Here is a 12447-nt window from a genome sequence, read left to right as displayed (position 1 = left end):
ACGTCTCATCCGAAGGACAGTGCTGTCACGATCGTTACTCCCCCTCTTAAGGGCGCTCCAGCCCTTCCTCGTTTCCCCCATTGTTTACACCTGTTCCTTATTCCAGCCCCTCTTTAGTTCCACCTTTAAAGCCAGACGCAGGCGTTTGCCCGAGGCTTCTCATTGAATCCTGCTTCGTGAGAGCCCAGGGTCCTGCCGCGTCTGGCTCTGTCATGGTTTTAGTTTCCTGTTCCTGATTCCCTGCCCCGCCGGTCCCGACCCGGTTCTTGTTTTAACTTCGGATGGATCCCCTGGTCTTGGACTCAACCTCCCGTTTTGGATTCCTTCTCTGGATATACCCTTGGACTGTTCTCCCTGGATTCACTCCCCCTGGACACCTGCACTCCTCAGACACGCCCCCTGTCTCCTGACCCTTCTCCTGCATGACTATTTTCCCTATTGTATCCTCACAATTCCGGATCGTGTCGTCCGCATAGGGCCCGGAAAGAACCGGATCGTGACCGGTGCCTGTTTACAGTATAGTGTCCCCATCACTATACTGGGGCATTAGGACCCACATAGACCCCAGAGTGAGCGCCCCCTGCTGGCCCCACTAACACCTCTTCCAGCAGCAACCTTAGGTTTTCCCAGGAGTCTCCCATCCAGGTACTGACCAGGCTCACACCTGCTGAGCTTCAGTGGGCTGCCAGCTGAGTAATATGGCTGCTTGCAATCTGTAAGAATATTGAAAAACAGATTTCTGACTGGACCAAAAATCTTTGAAAATCCTCTTCTAAATCACTTTAGAAGAAAGTTTTGAAATCTCCACAACAGGATGGCATTTCAGTCTTCATCTGCAGTTAATTGAAAATTGTCTACCAATAGAAAACACTTCTGTTCAGGCCATTTCAAAAGTAATGATCAGCAAAAATAGTGACCAGGACACAAACTTCTGATTTTTACCAGAATCATTCTCCAGGTTGAGATATACTGTTTGAAACTGTTTGAAAATCCCAAGTCTAGCTTCTTTGATCTCCTTTTAGATGAGTCAGTTTGTCACTTTAGAGGACTCAAAAGCAATTTAGTGTTACGTATATGAGATGTGACTTCAATAGAAGCACTCAGTTAAATATCTTTAGAATTAAATATACGCAGAAAAAAATAAATAAGAGCCTAAATATAACACCAGCAATAAAGATCATTTTAAATGATCATACAAATAGTTAACTCCAGTAAGCACAAGCATGAGCCAGTCCAAGCTGAAGGCTTCCCTCATGATCCCTTCTGATCATAGACTTACAATCATTGTTTCTTGAACCATGATTTCTCTTAATCTCATAAACTACGCTAGACTGATAAATGGGCAGGAGGAATCTAATGAAAAGTAGGCTGTTTCCTGATTTTGGTGGATGGCTGGTTGACACTGTTCCCTCTGGAGCTGAAACTCCAAGATAAATCACTAGACTGTGGCAAGAGGTGCCATCTTTTGTACAAGACAGGAAACTCTCTGTGCCCATAATGGTCATGAAAGTTCCCATGGCACTTTAAACTTGCTATTAAGAGCTACATCCAAACTACTCTCATAAACATGGTCTTGCTTAAGAGTCATCTTACTCTTCTTGCATAAAAGACCCACCCCAGGTCTCCTTTCAAACAGACACCTGAGTGTCAATGGGAATTCCAGACTAAAAACAAATCATGAAATTAATGGTCTTATAATGGTCACAATTTCTTAAAGTTGTACAAAGCTGTGTAATGCATAAGTGCATCATTAAAACATAAGTGCAGCAATGTGAAGCAGTGAAGGTCAGGAGAACATATGAAAATGGGTTTTAGCAAGTTCCAGATTACTTCTGTTTTTCACAGCAGCCCACCTTAATTTTCTCTAGTCGGATTCCACTGAGCTTTCCATTATGCCTCCCAATACATTGCAATTTAGAATTCATCGTACAGTGGGAGTAAAGGAAAGGAAAAATGTAAAAGGCTAAGGTAATCACCTACTGCATGTTATACCGAAAATGTCCCACTGTATTGCTTGACAGCAACCAAAAACAAGAAACAGTTTAATCATTTATGATGAAATTTATGAGAATGTCTATCACAAAAGGACCAGAAAAATCCAGTTACATAACAATCAGATTATCACTGTATTAAAGATGTAAATAATGCAAAGAGACAGATTCTAACTGGGATAGGGATGTACAAGCAAACCTGCATTACAGAGCTGCTCCACTGACGACCCCCTGTCTGTATTGATAAGTCTGGTCTCATCTATATATTCTCTATAATAAATAATGTGTTGGCAAGTGATCAAGGGAAATAACGAAGTCATTTACTGACTGATATAAAGAGTTTTAATCATACTGATGCAGAGCAATACTCCACTTCTTGTTCCCTATAGGCATGAGCTTTGAATGTCAACATCTATTTTTATTTCAGAGCAATTAGTTTCTTATATTTTTAATAATGCTGGAGATGTCTAAGAAAACAAGAAAACACACCAGTGCGTTTCATGCAAAGAGAAATGACAAATAACTGAAAATGTTTCTTAAATGTGGTGGCAAAACACCTAAAAATAAATGGGATTCATTTATTTGATTACATCTTACCTCCTATTTTAGATATAGCATGTTCTTAAGAATACTAGGGATTTCCGCATTTCAAAATGTTCAAAAACAATATTTTACACTTGACTGAACGAAAATGATTTTGAAAGACTTAACAAGACTTGAAGTAGTTCAGGTGGGGAGCTCCGTCAGCATTTGTAGGCTGCAAAGGAACAAGTAATAGGTTTATTCCATGCTGAAAAGAGAATAAAGAAAACACAACGTTTCGGCTGTGGAGCCTTCTTCAGGTGTCACACGTCGTGTTTTCTCTTTTCAGCATTGAATAAACCTACTGTATTACTTGTTCCTAAATAAGACTTGGCTATTTATTATTCTTTTATTATCCTTCACTGTATGTACTCTTCCTGTTTGTAATTTAAGAACATTGAAAAGCTTAAGTGAGAGAATTCCAGTCTGCCTAACTACAGGAAGTTCATTTAGTAGTAAGTAGCTAATTGATCCAGGAGGATCTCATCCAACTGTTTCATTAAAGATGTCAAGCTACTACAGTAAATTGGCTTCCACATACAGTACTTTCCTTTTATATCCTCTGGTTCGAGCTTCCCTATTTATTCTGAGGAAATCCACTAGAGTGACTTTGTCCATGCCTTTGAGGATTTTTAATATTTGGATCAGGTCCCCTCATAATCTTCTCTGAAATTCGCAAACTATTCTCTCTTTCAGTCTGCCAGTATCCAGTAGGACCTTACGTTAAGATCTGGAATGTATCTTGTTGCTCTTCTATGGAGTAAATCACTCATTTAAAGGGGTGACCTTCATTGTACTCACTATTCTAATTTTGTTTACATCTTACAATTCTACCAAAGCATCCCTTTATTTATATTCTACACCTTCATCTGTATATTTTGTTTGCCTTTTAAAATTCCTTCTCACATTGTCTATGTCTTTTTCATAAATAGTCTCTTGCCTCTCCATGTGAAGTGGTCTTCCTTTTGTATTGTTTCCAGTAGGGGGTTAAGAAAATTGAAAACTACAGAAAATAGTGAGCAGGATAATCAATAGGTAAAATCAATAATCATAATCCACAAATTTTAGAGATCATGCCAAGAATATACCTGAGTGGCTGGTACAATTAAAGGCACCTTTAAAAATCACTTTTTTATTCTCACTGTCACAGCTTTGGCGATAGAGTAATAAATGAGGCACAATGGGTAAAACACATTTTTATTAACAACGACAATGACACACAACTAAACAACACACAACAACATACAAGGTACCCTCTCAGAGGCCTACATCCTGCCCAATGAGAAAAAAGCCAAACTTCTACCAAGTATTTAAAATCCCGTGTAACGCCAAAGAGGCCAACCAGAGGGATAAACCTGACTTCTAAACCAAACAGGGTACAATCTATAGTTAAATCTTTCTTCCTATAAGTCCGGATCCTACAAAGTGAATAGGATTCTATCTCTAAAAAATGTAGGGGTGGTCACAGATGTCATAAAAATGCAGGCAAAAAGACTGTGTAAACATGGGTCTGTACAGCTAAATTGCTGTGTGCCGAAAATGATAAAAACATTCAAGTACAGTGAACTGCAATCTTTCAGGAAAAGTCATATAGTAGTTTCAAAAGACAGCATACACCAGGCTTTCATACAGTCACACAGACAAAATTCCTGTCAGACTAGACTCCTGCCAGACTGGACAAAAACTAACATGCAACCCCATGAATGCCAAGTAGAATACCTTTATCTCCACCCCCATCTCCAGCTGATGGACAGGAAGTCCATTTAATCCATTTACAAGCTCTGTAATTCTGACACAACGCGGTTGTGGACAAGGACAAGGTTGTGGATGCACAACAGGTAAGACAATTAAAAACAACCAATACCTGTTCATACCCATTAAAAGCACAAAGAAAGTGACGTTGCTCCAGGATGATAAGGGCAATAGGAGAACAAGTGAAAAAACGTTTATGGCAGACTTCCACAGAGACCATGTGACGAAGGTGTGCACCAGCCCTTCTTCACAATTCTGTGTTGTTTAACTATTTTATAAAGTGCTTATTCCTCATTTGCTCATTATATTTGTCTTAATTGATTTGTTGTGTGATTAGGGATACTTGTTTCAATTTAAGCGCTCGATTCACTCTTCTTTGCTGTAAGCAGCATCTCTTTAAATCTTATTCCTGTAACGAACAGTTCTTTCCGGACCCTATGCGGACGATACAATCCGACGAAGTGGGGGAACACTAGGGAAACTCATGCAGGAATAAGGGGCTGAAGACAGGGGGCGTGTCCAAGGTGCGCTGGTGCACGGGGGAGGCGTGGCCGAGGCGAACAATCCAAAAGAGTAGTCCTTAGAGAGAATATCCAAAACACAAGGGTAAGTCCAAAACCGGGAGATCCATCAAAACAAGGGATTAAAACCACGAAGGCCGGGTCGGAACCGGCGGACAGGGAACAGGAACGGGAACAGAGGTTAAAACCTTAACGGGACCAGGCGCTTCCAGGTCCCGGACTCGCACGATACGGAAATCAGATGCAGAGCCCGGATGAGCGTCAGCGCCTGGCTTTTAAGGTGGGCTGGGAATAGGGAACAGGTGCACAGAATAAAGTCTCACGTGAAAGGGCTGGAGCACCCTTAAGGAGGGGGAACTATAATCGTGACAATTCCTTCAAAGTCTGCTTTCCTGAAATTGTAAACTTTTGATTTGGACTAAATCTTACAGTGTTGAAGTGTAGTTCAAAGAACACCATATTAGGATCACAGTTGCATAATGGTTCTCTCATCTCTCTTTGCCTCATTCTGTCTTGATTGTTTAAAAAGATGAGATCAATATAATATTTTTTGTCCTGTAGTTGCTCTGACAAACTGGATAGGAAAGCATTACTTACCGTGTCTACAATTTCAGTGTCTGCTGCCAACATTCTGTTACTAACTTTCTTTTATTCTCCCAGATGGGTAATTTGCTTTGTAAACAGGTAAAAGACATAACACAACGCATAATACGTTTAACACAACCTGAACCAATACACAAATAAAAGACAAGAAACAAAATAGAAATAAAGTAAAATATACAATCTGTGGTCCAAATTAAATGTTGAATGCTGAAGGAATAAAGGATAACTTAGTTCTATTGTACTTGAATCTGAGTAGAACAAATCTATTCCCAGATGGAAGGCAATCAAATTCACTATGCAAGGGGTGGTCATGACAGTTAGATTATATGGGCCTTCTGCACTATTTCTTTGATGTAGAGGACTGTAAGTGGTAGATATTGTGCATAAGTAAGTTTGCTGTTCACCATGCTGCTCAGTCCGTTTTTATTGTGTATGTTAAGCTTATCAAAACCAGGCTACTGCAGTGAATGTAAGCACATTCAATTTAAGTTCTATAGAATAAAGTTATCGTTGAAGCAAACACATTAAAAGAGCAGAGCTTTCTAAGGAAGAATAACTGTTGGCTCTTCTTATATATGGCATCTTGATTTTCCTAAGAGGTTAGCTCGTAATCAACAATAGTGCCAGGATATTTATAACTGTTGACAATTTCTCACTCCTCAATGACTTGGTTTTGCAACTGGTGGTGCACCTTTCTACTGTATATTCAATTATTATATCATAGGTTTTCAACACAGTTGAAGGAAGAGTTGTTACATCAGTCAACAAAATAATCCACCACATGCCCTTGATCTGTGTCTACGTTTTGGAGGAGTCTGACAGTGACACAGGCATCAGCAAACTTAATGATGTATCTGTCCTCAAAAGAGCTTCTACTGCTGTCTGTATAAAGAATGTAAAGGATAGCACACAGCGCTAAGGAGACCCAGTGGAAAAACAAAGCTACTTTAATATACAGTAACACTATTTTTCCTTAATCTTTGTGATCTGTTGGTCAAAAGCCAAAGATCCCACCTATGTATAATATCAATATCTACAGTAAAATTTGAGAGTAATCTCTCCACTAATATACTGTATGTGGTTGAATGGTGTTAAAGAGTGATGAGAAATTGATAAATAAAACCTGACATGTGTCTTGGGATCGCAGTCTTCCTTCTACTGTAGATGTGAAGAGATTCAATGATGTGAATGTAGCATCTTCTCAACTCCTCTGTTAGTCCTGTAGGCGAATTGCATGGAATCCAGTGGTTGTTCTACCTGGTGGTGCACATGCCCTTTAACATTGTTCATTACTAAAGAGGTCAATGCCACCAGGAAATGCCACAGGCTATGAGAGGAAAGTTAAAGACTTCTAACACTATGCATGTGTTACAGTCCACAGGGCTCAAAGGAGATCTTGGAGAGTTGAGCGGTAGCGAGAAAGGAAGGGGTGATAGCTTCGAGCAGGCAAGCCACCGACTGAGATCAGAAGTTAGTCATCAGTCAGAAAAATAAACGGAGAGTAGAAAATCCGTCTTGTTTACTGGTGGTCTCAGAAAAGGTCCTGAGAGACAGCAACAAGTTAGCTGAAGCTAACAAGGTAGCTTGAATGCCAGGGCTCCGATGAATGGGAGAATCCTGCCTTAATGGGATGATTGCCTTTTGCATTGGCTGCTGGATTGAAAGATATTTGGCTTGATTAATAGGCAGCCAGATCTAGTTCGTATGAGGTTTGGGGCTGCATCCACATGTGAATGTGCTGGTTGCCACTAGCAACGGCAGGATGCAAACTGCTTCTAGTACAGGTGTAACAGAACGTTTTTTAGAGAGTCTTACCCATTTGAATTGAGAGACTCTTCATCCCTGTAGGTGAAGCTTCCCTGACATTCGGTTATCTATGTTTCTGTAATTCCATTTCCATCATTTGACATCTGTGTGTGGCTTTTATAATCACTTTCCCTGAAGAATACTGGCCCATAATTGACAAAATGAGGACCAGGTCATCCTACAAACCAAGATCTCTGTCAGTTATTGAAAAGGTCAAAAGGCTGGGTTTTAAATGACAAGATCACCAGTCATGCAGTAATGTGTTCTAAGTCTTAACCTGTTCTGTGTAGATTTTTTTCAAGCTGGCAGTCTTGGTGCAAAGTGTATGTGTACTGTAAAATAAGTGAAATATTAGGGTTTTTTAAACTGTTTAGCAACAAAATGACAATTTCTTTACTTTTTTAAGGGTTATCAGAATTTATCTCAACTGACTTTTCCCTTTTGTCCTTCATACTGTACTAATAAACATCTGATAATAAAACTCTTCTGACTGTTCCTTAAAGTTAAAATCATTAAAGGGAATGGAATTCAAGAGATCACTGTCTCATGATCACATGTGGCATAGAACAGAAAATGAAACTTACAGGAGTGACTTAGGGATGGATAATTCACCTACTCAGATCCACTATGGTGAATAGACATAGAGATTTAAGCCTTGCTCTTATGATCCTACTTATGAATCATTGGTTTGTGACTGGAAACCAATTGAAACACAATCCAGATCAGTGACAAAGTGCTCCAGCAGCACTCCATTGGACAGGACACAGGGTCAATGATTGAAGTGCCTCCATGGAAAAATCCAAACTTTTGTAAATTCCTCAACCTTTATTAAGTGATCAGAGATTTCATGTTCCATCTGGTGATGGCTGGGTCCGAACTTATTAAATCCCAAAAATCTTCAGTCCCACAGCATGTGTCCATGGATTTGCTTTGCAGTGAGTCCTTCTAGGAATGAAACATTGATGAATGCTGGTTGATCAAGCTTTGAAATTTCCATCAATCAATGGCCCTCTAAAGTGCAAACCAGGGTTCATCATCCACAGACAGTGTTATAAACAGGAAATTAAGAATTGTAAGTAATGCACATGAATTGCACTCTGCAAGTTCCAGAGCTTTCTGAACAGACTTAATAATAATACACAGTTCAGTTTCCAATTCCTTAGGCTTCACAAGGAGTGTTAGTCTGTCTTTTTAGCTCTCTTATCAAGGGGATTGGCCACTTTCTTTTCAGAAGAACCAGAAACCATACCTTTCTTGTATGGAGGAGGTAAAAAAAAGACAAGAAGCTTTCTGTAGAATCTTTAGAATCCGAAATCAGTCTGTATACTCTCCTTCACCAGTACTTCGCACCTGAATCATGCTGCAGCAGGAGATTATGTCAGGTCTGAATGTTTGGTATTGAGAACAATTAAACTCTACTATTACTATTATAATTTGTCAAATCTAATTTAACAATAACCTGAGCCTCAATAAAATGAGAACATTTTATTTTAAACCAAGTGTAAACCAGGTGAATGCATGTATTTTTTTATAGTGTTAAAGCATAGTCACTAATCTTAGTACAGGGAAAAGCTGAAACTATACTGTAGGTATTTCAATTCCCTGGTGCCTCACGCAGGAGCTATTAGCACTTAGCAAAGCTTTACCCCAGTCATTTTTCACAGATAACATGTACAGTATGCGATCCATACATAATTAAATATCTGTTTGTGACCGGCCCTATTCTATTCATCTTCCTGACTCATATCTAAAATAACATACCCAAATGAGCGGTTTGTATATAAAGAATTATTTATATCCTCAATAAAAAGTCAGCAATAAATATGAAATCTCCACTTTGTATATTTATTTTATGTGAATATCAAAAATCCTTGGAGCACTCAGAAAATATGTCCTGTATATCGTTGCTTTTATTTTAATGAATTAAACAAATCCAAATTTCAAGGGTTTTTTAATGATTGCAAGTCCAGGGGATGTCAGTTTGGGCATTGTGTCATTTTGCTCCAATTATAGTATTTGCCTCTGCTTTGGATTCCACTCTTTAACTACAGTAGGTCTGGAGGTTTTCACTCCTGAGAATAGAAGCCTAGAGTTCTAGAGTTCTAGAGTTTCCCTGAAGGGCATGACGTGTTAAAGCACTACTCTCAAAGAAGAGTATTTGAAAAGGGGAAAAAACTTGCAAAAGGTTCCCCAATGGGCATGTCCATCATTGTGGGCCCACCTGGATCAATGCCCTTTAGTGGTCACCACCCACTGTGGCATCACAAAATGTAGTGCTGATTACAGATATTGTAAGGCCCATCAGAGTAGGCAGGATTATTTTGTTTTAAAAAAGGCCACACATTATAAGTTGTGTTTTAATGGGTAAATAGATGTTTTATAAAACAAGGTATTGTTCTAAAATACAAATGAATTCATTGTGGAAAGCTGTAAGGAGGCGATGGAGAAGTCTAAGGTTATACTCAGATTATTCTTTTCATACCCATAACATGCTATCTTTGTACTCCTCCAAAAAAACGTAGTAATTTGCATCAAACAGAAAAGTATTTTCTGTGCTTGGTAAATGGCTATATTTAAATGACATAAGATATGAGATAAATGGTCTTTGGACTGTGATTTATAAGGAACTGTTCAACTGAAAGTGACAGGACATGGTAGCTTTGATTCCCATACAGAGTATGAGATGTTACAAAGTCCAGTCATTATGCCCAACGTAAGGTCTAACTACAAAACACTGGGTATGGCTTCTGGGGGTTGCAATCGATAATGAGCCATGTGTATATTCTTCACAGCATTCTTTACATGTGTGCTTCAGTCTTCCACCCTGAGCTAACTGCCCCTCCACCATCAGCAAGATTCTAGATACAGCCATAGTGTTGAAGTGATAGTCATTTCAATCCTTTGAAACTGTAGAGCCTGGGAATCACAGACTCACATGAAATTCACTTGACAGATCACCACCAGTCAGTCCGATTAAATGGTAAAATCGGTCTAACCCTTTTAAAGTGCAGAGAGGCACGTTACATCCTGAGAAGCTCAATGACTCTAAGTGCTTTACAAAACTGAAGCACATCGTATTTGGCTCAGATTGAAGGAGTGCTTGAAGGATTATGCATACCCTCTTTAGACGCACTTTATGTTTGTATTTCTGTATTCCATTAAAAACCTGGTCCACATAATGAGGTTGAATTTGTCTTTGAGCAGGGAGACTCCAGCACCTCAGCTGCAGATAAGACAAGGCAGCAGACTCTGTAATTACTGTACCAGGATGCTTTTCCTACACTTCTATTGTGCTGTGCTGCTCACTGCAAGCCTGCATGTGGAATACAGTATTAAATTACCCAGGACACCTGATATCACATGATTCAGTCCTGCTATCTGCAGAACTGGTGCAGATACAAGCTCAATTTCTAGCTGGAAGACTTGCGGTATTAGAATTTCCCTTGACTCTATTATTCATTGTACCTATGTTGACTGAGAGAAAATCTTGCACCACTTCGGATAGATAAGACAGATATACAGTAAACCCCTTTGTGTTAAATCCCTCATAATTCTGTATTATACAATAGTCACTTTAATACAGAAGATGTCAAACGTATTGAGGACTTGTTAAACCACTGTTCAGTTAGGGAAGCTCAACAAATCTGAATTTAAATTTCTGTCTTACAGTTATGCAAATTCCATTCTTCTCATACCTACCTTATCATATAGAATTGCATTCATTTGGAATGATGAAATCAGACTCTTTAAGCTAATTATTCTGTAACCCTAAGTAAAAAATACCAATAAGCATTGCTTGTATTGTGTGTGTGGTGTCTGAGTGAAATCTTTCAGAGCTCTCTCTTTAAACTGCGTTGACATCTACAACATATCATACCAACATTCTTCTGTCCTGAAGTTCCAGATATTTTTTTATAAGTAAACCCAGCTTTCTAACTGTTGAAGAATAAAGTGCCTTTTAAATTGATTTTAATCTTTATTAAGGTTCAGTGCATTGAAGTGGATACTGTTATCACAACATACTGATAACCTAATGTAGGAAATGAGAAGGAAAGGATTTAGTTGACTATTTTAGCCAACTTTTGCTAATATGGTTATATTTTGTGATACTAACAAGAAAGCACACGTAAAACTATTAGAATGACAGGTAAATGAAATAACATAAGAACCCAGCTCTTAACCTTTCATTGCAATCCATCTGAGGGTCTATGAAAGCCAAATTAGAAGGATGGTGTTTTGTGAACGAAATAACCACTTTAATTAAATCCTGTGAAGCACAGGAACAGAATGCAATACATTATGTTTGTTGGCCATAGGGTGCCTTGGAGCATTATGGATCTTATAATGTTATGCATTCGGTACATGGATGGAATATGGCATGTAGAGAACTACTACGACTGAAGACTAATCTAACGCCAATCAGTTTTAAGAAAAACGGTTTATTTGTAGACATTTTACCTTCGAAACAGTATTACAAGTTGAGTTCAATGTCTGAGGATACATTAATTTCAGTGCTAAAATATAGAGATTTCTTCGTTTTTAACTGAACTTAATTGTTTAGGAATTGTTAAACATTTTTTTTAAATAAAGTACACATAATATATATGTGTTAAGAGAAAGAGGTTCAAGTTTCCTTTTTTAAAGATTTCATTACACTCTGGTTTTTCACTTTATGGGTGATCATACTGTACTGCTTTCATGAAACACAAAAATATTGAGAGTCAGGCTTTGATGAACATATGCAGTTATTTAAAAAATGAGGTCATTGATGAATAATGGGCTTCTAAGTGCTTCAGGTATTCATCTACTTGTGCAGTTCTTTCTTGCAGTGCTGATGTCATATGTTAAAACGGATTTTGTTGACAAGATAGTAAAACCTCTTAACCTTGAAGCTTTTAGGCTACATTGCAGTTGACAAAATAATGTCACACTTACTAGCATAACTGCAGATTCCATTTACAGCTTTCGCCACGTGGAGAAATGGTGTCAACCCAAATGCGAAACAACATTCTCTGAATACTAAAGAGCAATAACTCACAATATCCCCCATCTATCGCTTAGCTGGATTTTATATTCATTGGGAATGCTGAGAATTGTGAGAAATCATGAATGAGAAAAGTTGAAACCTCACATGTGTAATATATTGTACAACTAATCTGTATCCCAAAAGAGTACAGTACATCAGATGCAAA

The 12447-nt window shown here is 38.5% G+C and overlaps 1 protein-coding gene across 5 annotated transcripts in view; it reads left to right on the top strand.

The window, feature by feature from the left end:
• Positions 1-12447, top strand: part of LOC148655270 (1-phosphatidylinositol 4,5-bisphosphate phosphodiesterase zeta-1-like) — a 69400-nt gene that overhangs the window by 50161 nt on the left and 6792 nt on the right. The window lies entirely within an intron of this gene.

The sequence above is a fragment of the Lepisosteus platostomus genome, chromosome 9 (assembly GCF_059453375.1).
Source record: "Lepisosteus platostomus isolate fLepPlt1 chromosome 9, fLepPlt1.hap1, whole genome shotgun sequence".
Classification (NCBI taxonomy): Eukaryota; Metazoa; Chordata; class Actinopteri; order Semionotiformes; family Lepisosteidae; genus Lepisosteus; species Lepisosteus platostomus.
This window is presented reverse-complemented; position numbering and strand designations above follow the sequence as displayed.